The sequence below is a fragment of the Mustela putorius genome, unplaced genomic scaffold (assembly GCF_011764305.1).
Source record: "Mustela putorius furo isolate JIRA1106 unplaced genomic scaffold, ASM1176430v1.1 tig00003834_pilon_pilon_pilon, whole genome shotgun sequence".
NCBI classification, from domain to species: Eukaryota; Metazoa; Chordata; class Mammalia; order Carnivora; family Mustelidae; genus Mustela; species Mustela putorius.
Window position 1 is genome coordinate 103,460,474 of NW_025421987.1, and position 24,914 is coordinate 103,485,387.

Below are 24,914 nucleotides of genomic sequence, written 5' to 3' on the forward strand. Positions count from 1 at the left end.
GTGGAAGGTCTCTCAGGCAGGCCACACTGACACTGCAACTCGATACAATCAGCACTGACTAATCAATGCTGGTGCTGACCAAGGTGCAAGCCTGGCCCTTTAGGGACAAGGACTAAGTGAGACATGGACAGTCCTCTTTCCTTACTGTCCTTCTGAAAAACTAGCAGGCTGTCCAATTGTACATCTCCATGCTGGCAGTATTTCTACCTCCAGCCCTTCAGCTCCAACCTAACCCTTCTATATTTTCCATCACATTGTTTTAATAATTCTAAGATTGTTAAGATTGTCTTTCTTTTCTTGATCAGTTGTGTTTTGGAAACAAATTGTGAAGTTGTTTTCAAGGAAATTTTCAATTTTGCCTAAAATTTGAAACATGTTGGCATATGGGTGTTTATAATATTTTTATTTTTTTTAAAGTCTGTAGGATCTGTAGTGGTGTCCTTCATTTCTTCTTAAATTCTTTTTTAAACAGGGCTTGAATTCACAACCCTGACATCAAGATCTGAGGTAAGGTCAAGAATTGGACACTTAACCAATCGAGCCATCCAGGCACCCCCTTAAGTTCTTGTTATAGATACTTTATATTTTTTCCTTTTGTCTCCTTAGCCAGTCTTCATAGGGGTTTATCAATTTTTTGAAAGGATTTAATTAATTAATTAATTAATTAATTTGAATGGGACAGAGAACACAAGCAAGGAAGCAGGAGGGGCAGAGGGAGAGGGAAAAGCAAGCTCTCTGTTGAGCAGGGAGCCTGATCTGGCCCCATCCCAGAATCTTGGCATCATGACCCAAGCCAAAGGCAGACATCTGTGTGACTGAGCCATGCAGGTGCCCCAGAATTTATGAACTTTATAAATCTTTTCAAATAACCCACTTTTGGCTTCAATTATTTTCTCTATTGTATGTCTACTTATTCCATGATTGTGCTTCTATATTTCCTTTTTCTACTTTATTTGGGTTTGCTTTGCTGCAATTTCTTTTTCTTTGGCTAACTTCTTGAGATAGAAGTTAAGATAATTAATTTTGGCAGGGGGGCACGTGTGTGGCTCAGTCAGTTGAGTGTCTGACTCTTGGTTTTGGCTCAAGTCATAATCTTGGGGTCATGGGATCAAGTGAGACCTCCACCCTATCAGGCTTTGCACTCGGGGGGCATCTGCTTAAGATTCTCTCTCTCCCTCTCCCCCTCCCCCCATGTGCATGTTCTCTCTCTCTCAATAAATAAAATCTTTTTTAAAAGATAGTTACTTTTGAACTTCTTTTCTTTTATAATATACACACTTAGAACTATAAATTTCTAAGTACAGCTATAGCTGCATTCTACAGGTTTTTAAAATAGCAAAACCCTGGCATTTATTCAGGCCATACTGTGCACAAAGCACTGTATTAAAAGCTTAACATGCATTTTCTATTTATATATTTATTTTTAGTAAATATAATTTACAAACAGTAAAACACACAAATCTTAAAGGTACAACTTGACCAATTTCTACCAATTATACATCTGTATAGTCTCCAGATCCAGATATGGAACATCTTTATCCCTCCAGAAATTTTCTTCATACTTCTCCAGGTAACATCCATGTCCAGAGGTAACCACTTGTCTGAGTTCTGTTATCATTGATTTAGTGTGCTGTTCTTCAACTTCATATGAATTAAATCCAACAGTAATTCAACAGTATATTTCTGTATCTGGGCTTGTTGCTCAATTTAGAGTTTTTAATATTTATCTGTGCTATGGCAAGTATGAGATTTTTAAAATTGCCATGTAATATTACATTGCATGGATATCCTATAATTTGTTGATCCAGTCTCCTAAAGATGGAAATTTAATTTTCTTTCTAGTTTTTGGTTATTATGAATAAAGCTGATAAGAAAATTCTTACATATATTGTTAAGTGGACCTATGCTCTCTTGGTCTTATGTGGAATTGCTTGTTTGTCATAGGATATGTGAATTTTTACTTGTAGTAGCTATTGAAAGTACTTCTCATATTTTAGATTATATCATATAAATATTAATTTTACTATTTCTCTAATTTCCCAGTTTATTTATAATTGGCAGTAAGAACATTTTTAATAAATTCTTTTTTTAAAAAATATTTTATTTATTTATTTGACAGATAGAGACCAGAAGTGGACAGACAGGCAGGCAGGCAGGGAGAGAGAGAGGGTGAAGCAGGCTCTGCGAGCAGAGAGCCTGATGTGGGGCTCGATCCCAGGACCCTGAGATCATGATCTGAGCCGAAGGTAGAGGCTTTAACCCACTGAGCCACCCAGGCGCCCCTAATAAATTCTTTTTAAAAATTCAATTTAGTTAACATGTACTGTATTTTTCGTTTCAGGGGTAGAATTTAGTGATATTTGCAAAGGGGGTTTTTAATGTTTCATCAAACACTTTTTTTTTAATGGGGGGAAGGGGCAGAGGGAGAGGGAGAAAGAAAATCTTAACCCAGTGTGCAGCCCTGTGCCTGGCTTGATTTCACAACCTTGAGTTCATAACCTGAGCCAAAATTAAGAGTTGGATGCTTAACCAGCTAAGCCACCTAGGCACCCCTTTGTCAAATACTTTTAAAGATCTGGGAACAATCATACATTTTCCCATTGATTAAGTTTCAGCTTGTCCCATTTAATGTGCAAAGTGAGGACTCCCTGTATATATGCCATAAAATAATCACAGGTGTGACAGCCCATCACTTTTGTTATGTTCTGTTGACCAAAAGCAAGTCACTGGTCTCCCCACACTCCAAGAGACTATGACTTAATACCAGAGGGCAGAGATCATGGGGCCATCTTAGAATTTTGCCCATAAAAACATCTTAATAATATTGGGTTTTCCAACCCACGAACATGTTAGAACCATTCACGTATTAAGGAGTTCCATAGTTTATGATTTGGGGTATTTTTGCTTTTTGGGTTTTTTTTGTTTTTGGATGTTTGTAGCTTTCAGAATAGAGGATTTGAACAACTTCTCTAAGAGTTATTCTTAGGTTTTCAATATTTTTGATGCTATGGTAAATGGTGGATTTTAAAATTTTATTTTCTAGTACTTTATGGCTAGCATATAGAAATACAACTGGTTTTTCTTTTTCTTTCTTTTTTTCTTTTTAAGACTAGTCAAGGGAATCAGTGGGAGTAGAGAAGGAAAAAAGAAATCTGTAACTGGCTGTGATCAATTAATTATGAACACTACAGCACTCAGACCAGCCAACAATTAGTTTTTCTGTATTGGCTTCGTATTCACTAAGTTAACTTATTAGTTTGAAGATTCTTTTGAATGTTCAAAAAATATAATCATGTTATCTGCCAGAAAACAGACTTTTCCCTTCTTTGTTTTCGATTTTTATATTTTTTGTTTCTTTTCATTACCATTTTGGAATGGCTAAGACCTCCGGTATAACATGAAACAAGAGTGAGAGCAAATCTTTGTCTTATTCCTGATCTTAGAGGAAAAATCTTCAATCTTTTATCACTATACATGATTTAGCTGTAACTTTTTAAAGATATTCTTTATCAGAATAAGGAACTTCCCCTTTTACATCAGTTTCCTGAATTTGATTAAATGCTTTTTCTGAATCAGTGGTGATGATCATATACTTTTTCCCCTGTATTCTGTTGATGCAGTGAATTATGATGATTGGCTTATAGTTGTATAATTGACCCCACATACCTAGAATAAAACCCATTTGGTTGTTAGGTATTCCTTCTTTTTAATTTACTTGTATATTTGATTTTCTAATATTTTGTTTAGAATTTTTACATCTATGTTCATGAAAAATATGGTTCTGAAATGTTCTGTTCTTATAATTTTCTTTTCTTGTCAATTTCTGATATCAGGATTATGCTGGTCTCTTAAGTAATTTATGAAGTTTTCTTTTTCCTCTGTGCTTTGAAAGAGTTTGTATATGGTTGGTATTTTATCTTCTTTTGATGTTTGGTAAAGTTTACCAATGAAATAATATTCTCACTGGGAAGGTTCTTGATTATTGATATAATTTCATTAATATCAACTACTATTCAAACATTTATTTATTTATTTTAAGGTTTTTATTTATTTATTTGACAGACACAGATCACAAGTCGGCAGAGACAGGCAGAGAGAGAGGGGGAAGCGGGCTCCCCGCTGAGCAGAGAGCCCAACACGGGACTCGATCCCAGGACCCTGAGATCATGACCTGAGCCGAAGGCAGAGGCTTAACCCACTGAGCCACCCAGGCGCCCCAAACATTTATTTATTATATCAGGTTTACGTTTACGTTATTTAGTTAAAAAATTATTCTATTTTCTGTTGTGACTTCCTCTTTGACCCATTGATTCTTTGGAAGTCCTGTTTAATTTTTAATTGCTGGGGGGGTTGGTTTGTTATTATTTTCTAATTTAAATTCATTGTGGTTAGAAAATATACTTTGTATGATTTCAACCCTCAGAAATGTTTTGAGGTTCTTTTTTTAAAAAGACTTTTTATTTATTTATTTGACAGACAGAGATCACAAATAGGCAGAAAGGCAGGGAGAGAGAGAGGAGGAAGCAGGCTCCCTGCTGAGCAGAGAGCCCGATGCAGGGCTCGATGCGGGGCTCTATCCCAGGACGCTGGGATCATGACCTGAGCTGAAGGCAGAGGCTTTAACCCACTGAGCCACCAGGCACCCAATGTTTTGAGTCTTATTTTATGGCCCAGCATACAGTCTATTTGGGTTCTATGCATGCTTGAAAAAGTATATTCTATAATTGTTTGGTATCATATTCTATAAATATCATTTAGATCAAGAAGACTGAAGGGCATCTAGGTGGCTCAGTCGGTTAAGCATCCAACTCTTGATTTTGGCTCAGGTCATGATCTCAGGGTCGTGAGATCAAGCCCCATGTCCAGCTCTGCACTCAGCATGGAATCTGCTTGAGATTCTCTCCTTCTGCCTTCGTTACTCTCCCTCTTTCTCATATAAATAAATTAATTAAATCCTAAAAAGATAGATGGTATTGTGAAGAACTTCCATATCTTCACTAATTTCTTGTCTAGGTATTCTATAAGTTACTGAGAGGAGGGTTAAAATCTCCAACTGCAATGGCTGGTTTGTCTATTTCTTCTTTTAGTTCTGTCAAATATTGTTTCATGTACTTTGAAGCTCTAATACTAGGCATACTTTGAAGCTCTAATACTAGGCATATACACATTTATAATTATGTATTTCTAATGAATTCACCATTTTGTTATTATAAAATATCTGTTTGTATCAGATAGTCCTTATCTTTTTTTTTTTTTCTAAAGATTTTATTTATTTGACAGAGAGAGAGATCACAAATAGGCAGAGAGACAGCCAGAGAGAGAGATGAGGAGAAGCAGGCTTCCTGCTGAGCAGAGAGCCCCACTCGGGACTCGATCCCAGGCCCCTGGGATCATGACCTGAGCCGAAGGTAGAGGCTTAACCCACTGAGCCACCCAGGCGCCCCACAGATAGTCCTTATCTTAAAGTCTATTTGTCTCATATGAATATAATCACTTCAGCTTTCTTGTACTTACTGCTTGTATATCCCTCTCAATCCTTTTACTTTCAGCTTATCTTTCTTATATTTAAAGTGTGAGATATATATGTGTGTACAAATATATATATCTACACATAGAAATATACATATACATATTGGGGTGCTTGGGTGGCTCAGTGGGTTAAAGCCTCTGCCTTCGGCTCGGGTCATGATCCCAGGTTCCTGGAATCAAGCCCCACATTGGGCTCTCTGCTCAGTGGGGAGCCTGCTTCCCTCCTCTCTTTCTGCCTGCCTCTCGGCCTACTTGTGAGTTCTGTCTGTCAAATAAATAAATAAAATATTAAAAAAAAGAAATATACATATACATATATGTGTATATATATGTATATATATGTATACATTGCTATAGTAATGTCTGTCGAAGTGGCTAGCCATAAAAACTCCAGCACCACACTCATCTGAAGGGCACTCCCAACGAAAGCGACTGATTTTGCCATTCTCATCCACCTTATAGTATTTCAGGACTGCCAGTTTAACCTTCTTTCTCTTATGCTTATTCTTCTTGGGAGTGGTATAAGGCTTCTTCTTCCTTTTCTTAGCACCACCATATGTATATGTATATATATGTACATATATATGCATATATATATGTACATATAATGTAAATTTTAATCAAAAGACATAAGGTAATTGAATGGCTAAAAAAAAGAGATCCATCTATATGCTACCAATAGAGACTCACTTCAGACTTAAAGTCACATACAGACTAAAAGTTAAAGAGATAGAAAAAATTACCATGCATGGGGTGCCTGGTTGGCTCGGTCAGTTAAGTATCTGCCTTCGCTCAGGTCATGATCCCAGGGTCCTGGGATGGAGTCCCACATCAGTCTTCCTGCTAAGCAGGGAGCCTGCTTCTCCCTTTCCCTCTGCCCTGCTTGTGCTCTCTCTCTCTTGCTCTATTCAAATAAATAAATAAATAAAATCTTTTAAAAAATTACCATGCAAATGTAAGCAAAATAAAAAAGTTAGGGCAGCAATACTTATATCAGATAAAATATACTTTAAAACAAAAGACTATAGCAAGGGGCACCTGGATGGCTCAGTGAGTTAAAGCCTCTGCTTTCGGCTCAGGTCATGATCCCAGGGTCCTGGGATAGAGCCCGGCATTGGCCTCTCTACTTGGCAAGGATCCTGCTTCCCTTCCTCTCTCTCTGCCTGCCTCTCTGCCTACTTGGGATCTCTGTCAAATAAATAAATAAAATTAAAAAAAAAAGACTATAGGGCGCCTGGGTGGCTCAGTGGGTTAGGCCGCTGCCTTAGGCTCAGGTCATGATCTCAGGGTCCTGGGATCGAGCCCCGCATCGGGCTCTCTGCTCAGCAGGGAGCCTGCTTCCTCCTCTCTCTCTCTGCCTGCCTCTCTGCCTACTTGTGATCTCTCTCTGTCAAATAAATAAATAAAATCTTAAAAAAAAATCTTTAAAAAAAAAAAGACTATAGCAAGAGGCAAAGAAGGGCACTGCAAAAATGATAAAGAGATATATCCAACAAAAGTTGTATACAAATTATAAATATCTAGGAACACAATATAGGAGCACCTAAATAAAAAAAAAGCAAACATTAATAGACATAAAGGAAGAAATTGAGAGAGGGGACTCAAATAAAACCAGAAATTAAATAGGAGAAATAACAACTGACACCAGATAAATGCAAAGGATTATAAGAGAATGTTATGAAAAATTATATGCCAACAAATTGGACAACCTGGATAAACTCCTGGAAATATATAATCTTTCAGGATTAGAGGACTGATTCAGGAAGAAATGGAAAATTTGAACAGACTAATTACTAGCAATGAAATTGAATTAGTAATGAAAAATTTCCAAAAAACAAAAGTCAGTACTGATGGCTTCATAGGTGAATTCTACCAAACATTTAAAGAAGAGTTAATACCTATTTTTCTCAAACTATTCAAAAAAAAAAGAGGAATAGAAGCGTCCAAATACATTCTGCAAGGCCACCATCATCCTCATACCAAAGCCAAACAAAGACACTACCAAAAAAAGAGAAAATTAGAGCCCAATAGCTCTGCTGAGCACAGATGCAAAAATCCTTAACAAAATATTAGCAAACCAACTTCAGCAATACATTAAAAGGACCATTCATGACAATCAAATGGGATTTATTTAGGAAGCAAGGATAGTTCAATACTTGCAAATCAATCGATTTGATACCTTACATTAATAAGAGGAATGTTAAAAACCATATGATCATCTCAGTCAACACAGAAGAGCATCTGACAAAATACAATAGCTGTTCATGATAAAAATTTCAACAAAAAGAGTGTAGAAGGAGCATAGCTCAACATAATAAAGGCCATATCTGATAAACCCACAGCTAACTTCACACAATGGTGAGAAACCTAGAGCTTTCCTCTCAGTGAAAAAGACAAGGATGTCCACCCTCACTACTTTTATTCAATATAGTAATGGAAGTTCTAGTTGCAGCAATCAAATAAGGAAAAGAAATAAAAGGTTTCCAAATTAGTAAGGAAGAAGTAAAGCTGTCAATATTTGTAGATGATACGATACTATACATATATTTTTTAAAAAGCCCTAGGGTCACCTGGGTAGCTCAGCCAGCTAAGCATCTGCCTTAGGCTCAGGTCACAATCTCAGGATCCTGGGATGGGGACCCACATGGAGCTCTCTGCTCAGTGGGGAGCCTGCTTCTCTCTCTCTCTCTCTCTCTCTCTCTGTCTCTGCCTCCCATTCATTTGCTCTCTCTCAAATAAATAAATAAAATCTTTTAAAAACAAACAAATAAATAAAAACCTAAAGACCATCAAAAACTATTAGAACTGGTAAATGAATTCAGTAAAGTGACAGGATACAAAATTAATATGCAGAAAAATCTATTGCATTTCTATACACTAATAATGAAGTAGCCAAAAGAGAAATTAGAAAAATCACTCCATTTATAATTGCACCAGAAAGAATAAAATACATAGGAATAAACTTAACCAAGGTAGTGAAAGATCTGTACTCTGAAAACTATAAGGCATTGATGAAAGAAACTGAAGATGAAACAAAAAAATGGAAAGACATTCCATACTCATGGATTGGAATAATTAACATTGTTAAAATGTGCACACTACCCAAAGCAGTCTACAGGTTCAGTGCAATCCTTATCAAAATACCAACAGCATTTTTCACATGACTAGAACAGATAATCCTAAAATGTATTAGAACCACAAAGACCTAAGAGCCAAATCAATCTTGAGAAAGAAGAACAAAGCTGGAGGTATTACAATCTCAGTTTTCAAACTATACTGCAAAGCTATAATAATCAAAATAGTATGGTACTGGCACAAACATAGACACATCAATCAATGCAACAGGTAAGAGAGCCCAGAAACAAGCCATACCTATATGGTGAATTAATCTGCAACAAAGGTGGCAAAAATATACAATGGGGAAAAGACAGTCTCTTCAATAAATGATACCGGGAAAACTGGATAGCAACATGCAGAAGAATAAAACTTATCACTTTCCTACATCATATGCTAAGATAAACTCAAAATGGATTAAAGACCAAATGTGAGACCTAAAACCATAAAACTCTTGGAAGAAAATAGAGTGAGTAATCTCTTGGACATTGGCAACATTTTTCTAGGTATGTCTCCTCAGGCAAGGGAAACCAAAGCAAAAATAAACCATTGGGCTACATCAAAATAAAAGCTTCATAGTGAAGGAAACTATCAACAAAACAAAAAGGCAACCTGGGGCGCCTGGGTGGCTCAGTGGGTTAAAGCCTCTGCCTTCGGCTCGGGTCATGGTCCCGGGGTCCTGGGATCGAGCCCCACGTCGGGCTCTCTGCTCAGCAGGGAGCCTGCTTCTTCCTCTCTCTCTCTCTGCCTGCCTCTCTGCCTGCTTGTGATCTCTGTCTGTCAAGTGGATGAATAAAATCTTTAAAAAAAAAAAACAAACAAAAAGGCAACCTACTGAACGGGAGAAGATATTTGCCAACTACATACCTCAATAAGGGGTTAATATCCAAAATATATAAAGAATTTATACAACCCAACACCACCCTCCCAAACAAAAACAAACAAACAAAAAGCCAAACAACCTGATTAAAAAATAGGCAGAGGTTTTGAAGAGATATTTTGTAAAGAAGACATACAGTTGACCAACAGGTATATGGAAAAGTACTCAACATCACTAATCATCAGGATAATGCAAATCAATACCAAAATGAGATATCACCTCTCACCTGTCAGAACGGCTAGTATCAAAAAAACAAGAACCCACAAGTGCTGGTGAGGATGTGGAGAAAAATGAATACTCGTGCACTGTTGGTAGGAATGTATATTGGTGCAAGCACTGTGGAAACAATATGGAGTTTCCTCAAAAGAAGAAAAATAGGAATACGATATGATCCAGTAATTCCACTGTTGGGTATTTACCTAAAGAAAACAAAAACAGTAATTAAAAAAGGTTAATGCACCTCTATATTTATTGCAGCATTATTTACAATAACCAAATTTGGAAGCAGCCCAAGTGGCCATGGACTGATGAATGGATAAAGAAAATGTGGAGTATACACACAACTTAATATTACTCAGCCACAGAAAAGAAGGACATTTTGCCATTTGTGACAGCCTGGATGGACTTGAGGGTGTTATGTTAAGTGATATAAGGACATAGGTCAGGCAGAGAGAGAAAAATACCACATGGTTTCACTTACATGCAGAATCTGAAAAATAAATGAACAATAACAACAACAAAAAACACAGACTCTTAAATACAGAGAACAGACTGGTGGGTGTCAGAGGGGAGGCCGATGAGGGGATGGGTGAAATACATAAAGGGGATCAGGAGGCACAAACTTCTAATTATAAAACAAATAGTTCACAGAGATGAAAAGTACAGCATGGGACGCCTGGGTGGCTCAGTGGGTTAAAGCCTCTGCCTTTGGCTCAGGTCAAGATCCCAGGGTCCTGTCATCAAGCCCCACACTGGGCTCTCTGCTCGGCGGGGAGCCAGCTTCCCTTCCTCTCTCTCTGCCTCCCTCTCTGCCTACCTGTGGTCTCTGTCTGTCAAATAAATAAATAAAATCTTTAGAAAAGTACAGCATGGAACTGTAGTCAATAATATTGCAATAATGTTGAATGATGACTACATTTGTCTTGATGAGCACTGAGTATTGTATAGATTGTTGAATCAATATATTGTACACATGAAACTAGTATAACATTGCACGTTATTTTTACTTCAATAAAATAAACAAATAAATGTGATTAGCAAAAATAATTAAATTAAATACCAATAAGATTGATAAGGTTTTAGCTAAACTGCCCAAGGAAAAAAGAAAGAAGGAATAAAATATTAGTATCAGGGATGAAAGAGAGGACATCACCATAGTCTCTGTAGACATTAAAAGGATAATAAGGGAATATTATGAAAAACGTTATTCCAGTAAGTTGAACAAACTTGATGAAATGAACAAAGACAAAAACTGCCAAAACTGGCCTAAGAAGAAACAGAAAATTTGGATAGTCTTATCATAATTTCAAACATTAAATTTATAATTTAAAACTTCCCACAAAAGAACTCCACACCTTTTACTAATGGAGCTTATGAAACATTTTACTTATTTATGTATTTATGTATGTATTTATTTGAGAGAGAGTGGTGAAAGAGAGCACAAGCAGGGGGAGCTGCAGAGGAAGAGGGGGAAGCTGGATCCCCGCTGAGCAGGGAGCCCGATGTGGGGCTCCATCCCAGGACCCTGGGACCATGACCTGAGCAAAAGTCAGCTGCTTAACTGACTGAGCCACCCAGGTGCCCCTACGAAACATTTTAAAAAGAAAATACAAATCCTACATAAAAGTTTTTTTACAAAGAGGAAAATATGGGGGTGCCTGGCTGGCTCAGTCAGTAGAGCATGCAACACTTGATCTTGGGGTCATGAGTTCAAGCCTCACATTGGGTGTAGAGCTTAATAAAAAAAAAAGGCAGGGGAGTATAGAACATTTCCAAATTCATTTTACAAGGCCAGTATTACCTTAACATTAAAACCAGATGAAGACATTACAGGAAAAGAGTACTACAGACCAATATTCCCATGAACATGAATGCAAATGTAAGTGAAATTAAACCGTAGACCTCCATGTGTATGTGTATGTTATCTCTAACCTTCTACCTGTAAATGTGTTCTGCAAGACACCTGGAATGATGTTTACCTAATATTAATAATGACTGTTTTTGGTTAGTTGTTGCACTTTTATTATTGCACTTTTCTGCATTGTTTGAATTCTTTTTTACAAACATGTATTATACAGCAGAATAATTATTCTTAAAAATAAGCGGTAAGCAAATTTGCCCACTTATAAGTTCTAGGTGATGGGAATATGAATGATTTGTTTTCCTTTGTGCTTTTCTGAAATATTAAAATAAAAATGGAGGCACCTGGGTAGCTCAGTTGGTTAAGCAACCTCCAGCTCAGGTCATGATCATGTGGGATCAAGTCCCACATCCTCCTCCCAGCTCCATGGGGAGTCTGCTTCTTCCTCTGACCTTCTCCTCTCTCATGCTCGCTCTCTCTCTCTCTCTCAAATAAAGAAAATCTTTAAAAAAAATGGATATTTTTTATCCATTACTGGTATCAGGCACATAGTCTAAAATTTTAGGGAGTTTCTTTCTATTCCTATTTTATCAAGTGTTTTCTACTGGGATGTGTACTGAATTTTACCAAATGTCTTCCCCACATCCATAGCTTTGACCATGTGATGTTTAAGTTGTCTTCCTCCTGAGCTACACTTGCACACCTGGTGGAACAGCTGATTGCACAGATGTCTCAGCAACAAGGTACAAGTGGAAAAGCAACCTCCTCCCACTGTCCTTCAAGCCCACAGTCTAGGTGAGCCCTCCCTCACTCTGGATGAAATCTTGGGCAGCTTGCATAGCTTTTCCCATAATTTTTACTCTAAGAACGGTTTTGTTTTAGTCATACCATTGGATCCAATATTTAAGCTTGAAACTTTTATCTAATTCAAATTGCCCTCTCCCTTAGCTCTTCCTCAGACTGGAACATCTGCCATGGGGACAGGGATGCCACCTCTTTCCGAAGTACTGGTCCAGGCTCTTCAGAGACACAAAACCATATCTGTGTCTCTGTATTCAGAGATATTTCTGTCTTTATATCTGCATCTTTTATTAAAAAAGATTTTACTTATTTATTTGGCAGACAGAGAGAGAGCACAAGCAGGGGGAGTAGGAGCAGAGGGAGAGGGAGAAGCAGACTTCCCACTGAGCAGGGAGCCCCATGAGGGGCTCCATTCCAGGACCCCCGGGGATCATGAGCTGAGCTAAAGGCAGATGCTTAACTGACTGAGTCACAAGGTGCCCCTCCACAACAATTTTTATAAGGAATTGGTTCACTGATAGTGGAGGTTGAGGAGTCCCACCTTGTGGGTCTGCAAGTTGGGAGACCCAGCAGAGCCGGGTGTAGTTCAGTCCAAGTCCGAGGGCTTGAGAACCGGCAGCGCCAGTGGAGTAAGTCTCAGTCCGAGGGCAGAAAACTGCTGTCGCAGCTCATGTAGTCTGCAGACAGTGCGTGTTCTGTCTCTGCCTTTTTGAACCTTCAGCTCTCCCAGATTGGATGATGCCCATCCACTTTGGGGAGGGCAACCCTCTTTACTCAGTACCCAGATTCAAATGCTAACCTCGTCCAGAAACATTCTAAGAGACACACCCAGAGTATCATTTAACCAACTATCTGCACACCGCATGGTCCAGTCAGCTTGACAAATAAAACTAACCATCATTGGGGCCTTCTAGGAGAGCAGAGATGAGCAACAGAAAGGTCTTGCTAGTTTGGTGCATTGTCACCTGGTGTTGGTGACTTTGGAGTGTCACCACTGAGTGACACTTATTGAGGGGGGCTCAGTAAGTGCAAGTAAGTAAGTAAAGGGGGCTCAGCCAAACTGTGTGACACTTACTGAGGGGGGCTTAGCCAAACTGTGGCTCCCTCTCCTGTAGAGCCTTTGACCCAGTTAATGCCTCCTCCAGTTGGCAGTGTGGATTTCTCCCCTTAACCCTCTGGCTATCCTTTGGCCTACGATAGGGAGTCTCTACTAAATACCATCTCCTTCCAGGGGCCCACCCCTCACTCATAGGAAATACACACATGGCTTTCCTGCAGCTGGAGGCTAGAAATGCAGGCCTTCCTTAAAGGGAGCCCTCACCTACATCTGCTACCAGACTAGGGCAGCTCCAACCACAGCTGCTCATCTTGAGTCTTTTTTTTTTTTTTTTTTTTAAGATTCTATTTATTTATTTGAGAGAGAAAGAGAGAGAGAGCATGAGCAGGGGGAGGGGCAGAGGGAGAGAGAGGAGCAGACTTCCCATTGAGCAGAAAACCCATGGGTTCAATCCCAGGACCCTGCAATCATGAGTTGAGCCAAAGGCAGACACTTAATGGACTGAGCCACCCAGGGTTCCTAAACATATGTTCTTGTGTTAGTTTCTTAGGGCTGCTGCAACAGATGACCACAAACTGGGTGGTTTACAACAAGAGAAATTTCTTCTCTCCTTATTTTAGAGGCCAGAAGTCTGAAATCAAGGTGTTGACAAGACGAGTTTGTTCTGGAAGCTCTCAGCCAGAGTCTGTTCCACATCTCCCTCCAGGGTTTTGGTGGCTGTCAGCAATCCTGGGTGTTCCTTGACTTCTAGACACATTCCTCCACTCTCTGTCTTCATCTTCACAAGGCCTATACTTCTGTGTGTTCCCTGATCTCATCTCCTTTCTCTTTCAAGGACAACAGACATTGGATTTTTGGGACCTCCTCTAATTTCAGGATAATCTCATCAAAAGATCTTTAACTTAATTATATCTGCAAAGACCCTAATTCCAAGTAAAGTCACAATCACAAGTACTGGAGGTTAGGACTTGGGCATATATTCTGAGGGACCACTATTCAATCCGCTATACTTCTATTTACACAATTATTAAAAAAAAAAATCATGAGAACGGTGTTGAGAGTTTCAGAGAAACAAGTTTACTTATAATTAGAATAAAAATATTTTCTGGAGTCTTCTAGCATCATTAGTAGAGCCTTGTTTACATAGGCCAACAGCCCCTTTTTCATGGAAAATAATTCTACCTTTTCTCTCTCACTGCGTGTTTTTGGAGGGATTTGGATGGTGGTGCTGAGTTCTCTCTTGCTGGTCACTGGGAGGGAAAGGAATGAATCTTTCACACTTCTGCCAAAAGGTTATCTGTCTCTTTGAGATTGTGAGCTTCCTAAAGAATGGGCCTGTACCCAGTATTCCCCCAGGCACCACACTGCTCCTATCCCAGGTCTGGAACTTCCCCAGGGCAGGGCTCTCCACCTCAGGGGGGGTGGGGTGTGGCGGGGATGGGGGGGGGGGTGGTGGGCGGGAGCAGGGCTGTGCCTCCTCTCCTTTCACTCCAGAACATGGCCACCACAGTGTCTCCAGGCAACCTCCCCTTGCCTTAGAGGAGAAAAACAGTACAGCTGTTGGAAACAAGACAAATCACGAGATCTGATCATCTGTCAAGTTGACTGTCACAAGTCAGGGCTCTACTTGCTAAGCAACTGTACTGAAAACACCACACACTTTCATCAAGATGAAAATGAAAACCACAATAGCTTTGAGCCTTGTCAAACGGGGAAACACCTATCACAACCATGTCAGGGGCGCGGGCGCACCTCACAACCCCAAAATCACACCACCGACAAAACCTGCAGCCCCTTGGAAATGATGAATTAGAACCCACCAGGGCTCTGGAGGGAGATCTGGGGACGTTTGTGGACAGCAATCCTGCGGCCACAGAAGAGAGGAGAGTGTGGGCCTGGGAGTTACAAACTTCCCACTGCAGGAGAATCTCCTGGAGGGCTTGTTAAGGTAGGGGTCGCTCACCCCACCCCCACAGTTCTGGGTCTGGAGCCCCTCCCCCACCCCCGCCAGCGTGACGGGTAGCAGCTGTCCTGGGACCGCACGCTGAGAACCACGCGCCCAACACGGAGCTTTGGAGTCTGTCCTGTTAATAGGCTCCATCTGTGATTTGAGGCAGGAGGTCCTCATACAACAGTGTGAGATGCTGGTTGCCAAAGGACAAAGGTCAGAGACTCCCAAGTGGATGGCAGGTTGGGAGGGCAATAAATGGGTGTGGAGCCCTGGGAGAACCAAGGCAAGAAGAGCCTTCCTGAAACTCCTTTTGCCCCCCATCCCCCAATTTCCTTGTACCCACCTGGAAACTTTGAAGCAGATGAAGCTATTCCTAGAAGGTGTTTGAGGTCAGTCCTGCAGGGTTTAGGCTTGGCTGTCCGCAGGTGTTCAGAAGGAGCTAGCCCGGTCTCTGGTGGGGGTGTTTAGGTCCAGGGGGACCAGCAAACAGTTCCTGAGCAGGCCTCTCGGCTTGCGTGACCCACGCGGCACCTCATACGAAGGGCCAGAGGCCAGAGCCTGCGTCCCTGGGGTGTACGCTAGTCTGGGTTCAAGCAGCCCTGCAGGGCAGGTATCCCGCGGCAGGCGTGACAGCAGGGACCCACGCTAGCGCCCTCTGAAGTTTGTTGAGACGGAGGCGGCCCCGCCCAGCGGCGCTGAGAGGAGCCTGGGGAGCGGCCCATGCGCTCTGCGATGGCGCCCCCTGGTGGACGAGAGGGACACCGCCTGGCTTCCCGCGTTGCCGCCCCCGGGGCACCTGGGATGGGGGTAACATCGCGGCTGCTGCCGTGGCTATAAATGCTAGTGATGCTGAAAACAGCAACTAAGCATATCAGAACCTTCTACGCGTGTGCCACACACTACTGTAAGCCCTTTGAATGCATCAACTCATTTAATCCTCGACACCCCCTGCAGCAAGTTCTCAGGGGAGCTCCGTTTTTCGGGCGATAGAACCTGTGCCCATAGAGTTAAGACAGCTTGCCAAGGTCAGAGGGACGATCCCAGTTAGGGGCTGGCAGGGAGGACGCGCTCAGAGTCGCGGCAGGACCGCGGGACTTACATCTCCGCAGCCCGGTTTCTCACCCGAGAGGAGTTCCACATCTTCCTCCCGCGGCCTGGGGGAAGGAACGGCGTGGAAGCCCTCGCTCCGCAGGCCTGGACTGCTGGGGAGGTCAGAGGGCGCCCTTCACACAAATGCCCAGTCGGCAGTGCCCTACCCCCTCCCCCAGGACGCCACTGGTTGCACCCAGGACTCTGAGAGCCCTCTAAAAGCGGCATTTCAGCTCTGCCTGATCAATAAAGACCTCTCTGTCAAAAAAATCCCGTCTCCTTCCCCAACCTTTTTTTTTTCCTTTTTTAAAAAGATTTTTATGTATTTGACAGAGAGAGAGACAGCAAGAGAAGGAATACAAGCAGGGGGAGTGGGAGAGGGAGAAGTAGGCTTCCTGCTGAGCAGGGAGTCCAACAAGGGGCTTGATCCCAGGACTCGGGGACCATGACCCGAGGCCAAAGGCAGATGGTTAACGACTGAGCCACCCAGGCACCCTTCTTCCCCAACTTTTGATAGTATGCTTATCTGAGAAAATATGTCACTTGTACACTTTCTTGCAGAGGTGAATTATAAGAAGGAAGGTTAACACTGAGCCTCAGACAGAGGAAAGCTGGCTGTTAGGGGACCCAGGAATTGGCAGTGGCCAGAAAGACTGGTTGGGTGGCCCCCAGGGGATAGAGCACCCCTCTCATCCCCCTCACTGCCACCCTTTGGGGACAAAGGGCCTGTCCTTTCTTGGCTCCTATGTGGCTCACCAGCTGGGTTAGGGGCTGTGGGGACCTCGGCTGAGGAGACTCAGTGACCTGTGGGAGTGCAGCTGGAGAAAACCTGAGTCTCATTGGCCCCACAGAACAAAGAGAAGAGAGAGAAAAGTGGACAAAGACTGAGGCCATGTGGTGCTGAACGTGAGCTAGGAAAGAGCATGGCAGGCTGAGCATGTGTTGGGTCTGCACCCTACTTAGGAAACCTGTTGTGACACAGGCCTTGACCTTGGAATGGGGGAGAGTACAGGATGAGAAGGTGAGCAGGGAGCTTTGGAGCAGCCTTCCTCCCCAGCCCATAGCTCTGTAAAGGGAATCCCCCTGAAATTGGGGTCAACACAAAAAGATTGCATTCCAGCCACTGGCTTTTTGATGACAAAATGTATGATCAAACACACAGCATTGGGACAACTCTGGCTCAACACAAAACCAAAACCTATTTCACACCTACCTCCAGAAAAAATTTCCAGTGAGTTAGTTGCAATTAATAATAGCTAACAGTGACAGAAGTACCACTATGAGCCAGTTGCTGTTTCTAGAACTTGCTGTGAATCAGCTCATTTAATCTTCACTATAAGGGTACGAGGTATGGACATTTCCATTTTATTATTTCATGAGCAGGAAATCACCTGGATAAAAAGGTATTAAGTATGAAGGTATTAGAAGAAAATACTATTTGGATGAGAAAAGATCCTGTTAGCATCACATCAAAGACAAAAACCATAAGAGAGAAAATGATAGTTTTGAACATATAAAACGTAAAATATCTACAGTGTAAAAAAAAAACAGATGAAAAGAAATTACATGCTAGGGAAAAATTTGCAATAAATATGACATATAAGTGGTCAATAAAGTTAATAGAAACTAACAATTAAGAAAAATGAAATATCCAAAGAAAATTGAAGAAAGGGCATAAATAGGCAATTCATAAGGAATAAAAATTAACAAATCTGAAAAAATAACCATCCTTATTGGTAGTCATGACCTGAGCCGAAGGCAGCAGCTTAACCCACCGAGCCACCCAGGCACCCAAGGTCAAATCTGTTTTGATTGGTAAGGGGAGCTTGGTCAGAGCAGAGTTCAGAGTAGCCCTGGACCAGGAAAGGAGACGACAGGCAGAGTGAGTGGACTGTGGAGGCCAACTTTTAGAAGAGCATTGGTGCAGGGGGAGTGATACAGGCTGGGGAGAGGAGGAGGGCAGGTGATGTGGCTGGAGGATGGGGGAACAGTACAGAGACTTTCAGAATGGCCATCCAAGGGAAGGGGGGCAATGGGGTGAGGCTGAGCCTTCCCACTGATGGCCCGCCCAGGGCCTGCCCTGCAAGGGAGGCAGAGGGGTCCATGCAGGGCAGCTTGGCCTAGACTGGGATCTTCACTTACTAGGGTTGTGTGCTTGGGCAAGTCACCCAGCTCCTCCAAGTCTTACATGGGGTGACCCACGCAAAGCACAATGACAGGTGCTTGCTAAGTGTTCAATAAATGGTGGCTGGAGTTATTGGGAGGCACTCCAGAAACATTTACTGATGGGATTCTGGGATATTGGCTAACATTTAAATACAGATTCTACATGCCAGCCGTTATTCTAAGTGTGCATTTCTAATTCATACCTAATAATAGCCCAATAGCCCTAGGAAGTACAGATATTATCATCCACCCAAATTGACAAATGAGGAAATCGAGGCACAGAGTAGTCAGGCAACTTGCCCCAAATCCTCAAGCAGCAGCATAGCTAGGTTAGACCTGGGCAGTGTGCTCTTACCCCCTACTTACACAGCCTCTGGGTACCTGTAATACTGGAAAGTTCAGCATTGCCAACCACAAATAGGGAACAGAAGTCTGGATTCATCTGGTGGTGGGGAAGATCTGTGATCGTCCCAGAAAAGGCAGTTATAAGACCCTGCATCAAGGGCTCCCCCAGGCAGCCTTCAGGGGAATAGGACCAATGTGGAGGCCCATGGGATCCCTAGTTATGGGGTGCTCCCCTGGGCTGGAGGACAGAGGACCCCAGACTTGAAGCCTCTGGGATCCTACTTTACTAACTGCTGGGGTGGGCTGGCCAGGCTTGGAGAGAGGCTGGAGAAAGGGGCAGGAGGGACAGGACTAAAGACTGTCTCTGGGGGAAGGTCCAGTGCAGAAGTTCTGGAAAATGTCCGTGATCTGGGTTCAAAATGCTGCTGCTGAGTCACCCACGGGAAGTTGATCTGCATTTCGCTTACTAAAAGAAGGCGGGGATGTGGGAGATTCACTGCAAGACTTTCCTCCGACAAGTTAAAATTAAAAAGGGTGGTGCGGCTAGCTGGGAGCAGCTTGTCTTCAGGGTAGCGGGGGTGGGCATATAAACTGAACGCCAGCCTTAGCCAGAGAGAACCGGGTGCAAATCAGTCTCCATCACCAGGCAGTCCCCGGACCTGGGTTTCTCTTGCTGGAAAATAAACATCGTATCGCCTACCTCACAGAGGGCCTGTGAGGATTCATGAGATGATACATACAAATAGCAGTGTCTGGCCTACCGTCAGCGCCCCACCGAACATTCTCCCCTCACCAGGACCCGTTGTGCACGTACCCGTGCCAAGCCCTCCACTGAAGGCACGATACGTGTTAGCTAATCGGGGTTCTCAGACTGTGCTACAAGACCAGCCACCTCACATCCCTGGGCAGTTGTGAGATCCTCGGGCCCCAGACCTGCTGAATCGGGAAATCCTGTGTCTCATCCAGCCTCCCAGGTGCATAGGATGGCTGGTAATTGTTCGAGAACCACCGCCTAGTTTAGAGTTGTTAGTATTGTTGTTATAGAACAAGCTGAAGAATTTGATTCTTACCAGTAGGGTGACCAATTGTTGTGTTGTTAGCCCTGAAAGGCCCACGTGCTAGGAAAACCCTTAGTCCTGAGCAGACTGGAAACTTTAGTCACCCTAGTAACTGTCAGAATAGTATTACAGCCTTGGAAGGCATTATGGGATTGTGGCAAAAGGAAGTAAACCAGGCACGGTGAGGAAATCTGAAGGGTGGCTGCTTAGCTGACTCGGTGGCTGGTGTTGGTGGGAGGGGGTCTTCCATGACAAGGGAGAAGCCCTGACAGCGGAGGGGACATCCTTGGGACCCCCAAGTCCTCAGCAGAGCTCAGGAATGGTTGCTGAGAGTGAGCTTTCCTTGTGGAAACTGAGGCAGGGGCTGAACTTCAGAGCTGGGACGCTGTGGGACGAGTCTGACTTAGGCTGAAGGCATGGAGGCCCCTGCTGGTAGCTGATAGTTATTCATTCATTTAATAAACATCAAGTGTCAACTTTGTACTAGCAGGCTTCCCTTGGGACCTGGGGATATAAAAATGGAAGGGATGATGTGAGCTTGTAGTTTGTGACCAGATGAATAACAAGGCAAGCCAGGCTCCAAGAGGACCTGCCATCATGGAAAGAGGAGTCCCTATGGTCAACTGTTTACAAAGGGCTGGGAAACCAGGGTCCTTTGGTAACTTCAGACACCAGCACGTCCAGGCAGCTGTTTCTTTTATTAAGCGATGTTCACTGAAAAGGGACCAGAATAAAGTGGAACCAGCCAGTGGTCTCAGCCCTGACTGTGGAGCTGAATCACGTGGGGACTGAACCCAAGCAAACTGCACCAGATTCTCTGTTTTTTTCCCCCCCTTAAGCTCCAGAAGTGATATTAATGCTAACACCCAGCACTTTGCAGCCCAGGTGGTTATGAATTCGAGAAGGGACATCAGACGTCAAGGTCCTTTGCAACGTGCCTCACATCCTTCCTCTGCCTGCCTTTCCCAGCCAGCCTTCCACCCCAGCAGCAGGCTGCAAGCTAGTCCCAGGGCTATCAAGCATCCTGATTATCCCCTCCCCACTTCACCAATTCTGGACCAGGGTATTGGGGCCCAAGAAGCAGGTGGTGCAAATCACGGTGGGGGTGGGAGGTGAGTGAGTCATGTGTGGGTCACACACTTAGTCATGTGGGGGAACTGGGAGAAGGGTGGCCATCCCCCTCCCTCAGGATGTTGTGGGGGCGGGTTCAGGGATGTGTCAACCATATGAAGAATTTTGTCAGAGCTTCTTAGAAAAGTAAATGGATCTTTGCTTCTTTCATTTCCTCTTCCGGCTCTCAGTGGCTGTGAAACTGCCAGAATGGCCTGAAGTCAGAAAAAAGAGGTTCAAGTTTCAGTTTTCTGTTGGATAAAGCACAGTGGTACGCTAAGAATCTGATACAGTAGGATAGTCTCTAGAAGAATGCACATATATGCATAATTTTATATATGATTTCGGGGAAGGTAGGGGAGGGACAGCGACCCCATTGTCCTCCCAGGGAGGCAAGGTTACCTACCTCTGCGCTGGGGTCCCTGGGTTCCAGACCTTGAAGGATCCTCATTAATCAGATGCCAGAAGGAGGGAGCAGGACCTGGACAGCTCTACCCGGATTACCCACTACTGTCTTACAAATGAGAACAGAGTAAGCTGCCATTTACCTGCACATGGTGGGGGTTTTTATTCTTACTTACATGTTTTAACACAGAGGTTTTCGAACTTGAGAGAACACTAAAATCTCCTGGAGGGCTTGTTAAAACAAGGGGGGACTTGTTAAAACAATTATGGGGACTCCCTCAGGATTCCTGACTCAGTAGGTCTGAGACAGGGCCAGATCGTCTACATTTCTAATAAGTTCCCAGGTGTTGCTGAAAGCTGCTGGTCTGGGGCCTACACTTTGAGAACCACTTACACAATTACTTTCCTTCTGTTCATCAGCCCAGTGGGTGTGGGTGCCGGACTGACTAGGGAGCTGGGTTCGAGTCCGAGTTCATAGTTTATCGCATCATCGCCAGGCTATCCATTCTACCGCAAGCATCCATCAGCGCTTGGTTCTGTGTGAACTCAGCTTTCTTCCCTATGCTTCCATTTTTACATGACCATGATAATGAGCTATTGACACACTGTTGGAGCTTTGTAAAGTTCCTGGGGGAACAAAAGTATCTCCAGCTTGCACAGAATATTCCTCCTTCAGAGTGCCTGAGGAACCCAGAGCCTTCCCGTGTTCTTAGCCCAGACTGGGAGTTCTCTTGTTCTTTACATTCAACACAACTGCCCACACTTGCAGGCAAATACTAGAGTGCTTGAGAAGCTAACTGGGATCTCACTCCCGTTTGTGTAGAACTCCCTCATAATTAAGGGCACTGCATGCTGACCGGGAGGACCCTTGGGAGCACACTGCCTTGCTAGACAGAATCTGCTGCTGCTATGGGCAGAGGAGCAAACTGTCACTGCCAAGTTGAATGCCAAGGAGGCTTCCTCCAGCTGGACGTGGTCCTGGGGCAGAGTGAGCCCAAGACTAGATGGCAGTCTGATGCCGGGCTGATGTTCTAAACTCTATTGCGCCGCACACCTGACTCCCCTGCAGATCTGCTAAAATGCGGATTCTGACTGAGCAGGTCGGGGCAGGCCCCAAGGTCTGCGCTTTCAATAAGCTCCTGGGTGATGCCAATGCCAACATGACTGACACCAGCCAACTTTTATCCACTGCCTCTTCAGACATGAGCGGAGGTAGAGGTGGACTTTATTTTAAAGAGTCCTGGGAGCCTGGGCAATGCAACCCTTAATCTTCACAAGTGATGGAACGAGTGGGCCCAATATGCACCTGAAAATCTCATCTGGTCAGCGAACAACCTCCTCATCTTCTGGGCGCTAAGTTTATGAGAGCCCCTTTCAGCTCCCCCAGGTGGAGTGATTCCTCTTAATGCACAGGTCAGAATGGTTCATCATCCCTATTGAGCTGGGAACCCCTGTGACACAGAGACTTTGTTTAATTGGAGTAAAGTTGAGGTACAATGTTAGGTGTACAGCACAGTGACTCCACAGTTCTATACCTTACTCCATGCTCACCACAGTAAGTGTAGACTGTCACTGGGCTAGGTGGCTTTTTTAATTACCTGGAGGAATTTGTTTTTTTTTTTTTTTTAATTTAAGTACAGTTGACACAGTGTTTTATTATTTCAAGTAAAAACTTAGTGATTGGACAAGTTTATACATCACACTATGTTCACCATAGGTGTAAGCTACCATCTGTCCTCTTACCTCATTATTATAGCATCACTGACTCTATTCCTTGTTCTGTGCCTTTTATTCCCATGACTTGCTCATTCCCTAACTGGAAGCCTGGATTGCCCTCACCCTGCACCTATTTGGCCCAAATCCCCATCCTCATTCCCTCTGGCAACAAAAATTTGTTCTCTGTATTTGTGGGTCTTATTCTGCTTTTTCATTTATTCACTTGCTGTTTATTCCACTACTTATGAGTGGAATCATATGATTTTTTTTCTGTCTTAGTTCACTTAGCATAATACCCTCTAATGTTATCCATGTTGTCTCAAATAGCACAATCTCATCCTTTTTTATGGCTGCATAATATTTGTGTGCGTGTGTATGTGTATGTGTGATTTTCCTTATTTATTCATCTGTTGATGGACATTTGGGTTGCTTCCATATCTTGGCTATCATGAATGATGCTGCAATAAAATAGGAGAGCATACATCTTCTTGAATTAGTGTTTTGTTTTCTTCAGATAAATACCCAATAGTGGAATTACTGGATCATATGGCAGGTAGAGAACCAAGGACTGAGCTCTGGAATGCTCCAACAGAGGAGGAGGAACAAGCAAAAGATTTTAGGGAGTGACCAGGAGGAAGGAGAAAAACAAAGAGATGGCAGCATCCTAGAAGCCAAGGGAAAAAAGTTGAAGAAAGAAGGAGTGAAAATCTGTGCCAAAGCTGCAAGATCAAATGCGAAACGACTGAGAACCAGCCACTGAATTAGCAAGATGGAAGCTATGGCTGACCTTGAGAAGAAGGGTGGTGGTGGTGGAACGATGGGTGAAAGTCTGTTTAGAGAAGTCTAAAGAGAAAGGATGAGAGTGATTCATGAACCGAGTGTAGATTACCCTTTTAAGATAGCTTCCTGCAAAAGACAGCAGAGAAGCCAGTGGTATCTGGCAGAGGCGGTGCTTCAAAGGAAAGTTTTGTTCTTGTTTGTCTGAAGATGGGAAAGATCCAAGAAAGGGAAGAACAGATGATGGATAAGAGAGGGGGTGAAGAGCTAGAGGGAAGTCCTGGATGTTCTCGTACGCATGAGAAGCAAGAGAAGGGACTGGCTTCAGCCGGGAGCATGGATGGTCTGCCTATAGCAGCCAGGAAGGCAGAGTGTGTGGGTGCCCATGCTAGAGGTGTAGGTGGAGATGGTGGAGGGGGGCTGTGGAAATTCTGTTCAGCTGCCTTCAACTTTCTCAGTGAAGGAGGGAGCATCAGCTTCAAGGGAGGGAGGCTTGTCATAGGAGGAGAAGGCCATGCGGAGATAGAGAAGATAGAGATTTGAAGATGCTGGCCTTGAAGACTGGAGGGAAATGGCCCCAAGCCATGCAATGCCAGAAGTTCTAGAAGCAGGAAGAAGCAAGGAATGGGTTCCTCCCGAGCCTCCGGAGGGAGCACACACCTGCCCACACCCTGACTTCAGTCTACTGAGTTTGGACTTCCGGCCTCTAGAACTGTGAGAGAATAAACTTCTCTGTTAAGCAGTGGCTTAAGTTTGTGGTACTTTGTTACAATAGCCACAGGAAGCTAATTCAGGATTAAAGGAGAACGTATGACCAGAAGACCACCTGCTCTGCT

General features: G+C 43.2%; 1 protein-coding gene and 1 long non-coding RNA gene across 4 annotated transcripts in view; one reads left to right on the forward strand and one right to left on the reverse strand.

The window, feature by feature from the left end:
• Positions 1-16,113, reverse strand: part of ESYT3 (extended synaptotagmin 3) — a 72,519-nt gene extending 56,406 nt beyond the window's left edge. For 2 of the 3 annotated variants that reach the window (XM_013061447.2, XM_045088859.1), the window contains exon 1: positions 15,756-16,111. The gene's annotated coding sequence lies outside the window, so the exon portion shown is untranslated. Of the gene's footprint in view, positions 1-15,755 lie in introns of all 3 variants that reach the window. The other variant, XM_045088858.1, reaches the window with a different exon arrangement.
• Positions 470-14,614, forward strand: LOC123394449. Its single transcript, XR_006609223.1, has 4 exons — positions 470-507; positions 1,510-1,570; positions 12,255-12,398; positions 14,082-14,614. It is a non-coding gene; the product is annotated as an uncharacterized LOC123394449 (long non-coding RNA).
• Positions 16,114-24,914: the final 8,801 nt, after the last annotated feature.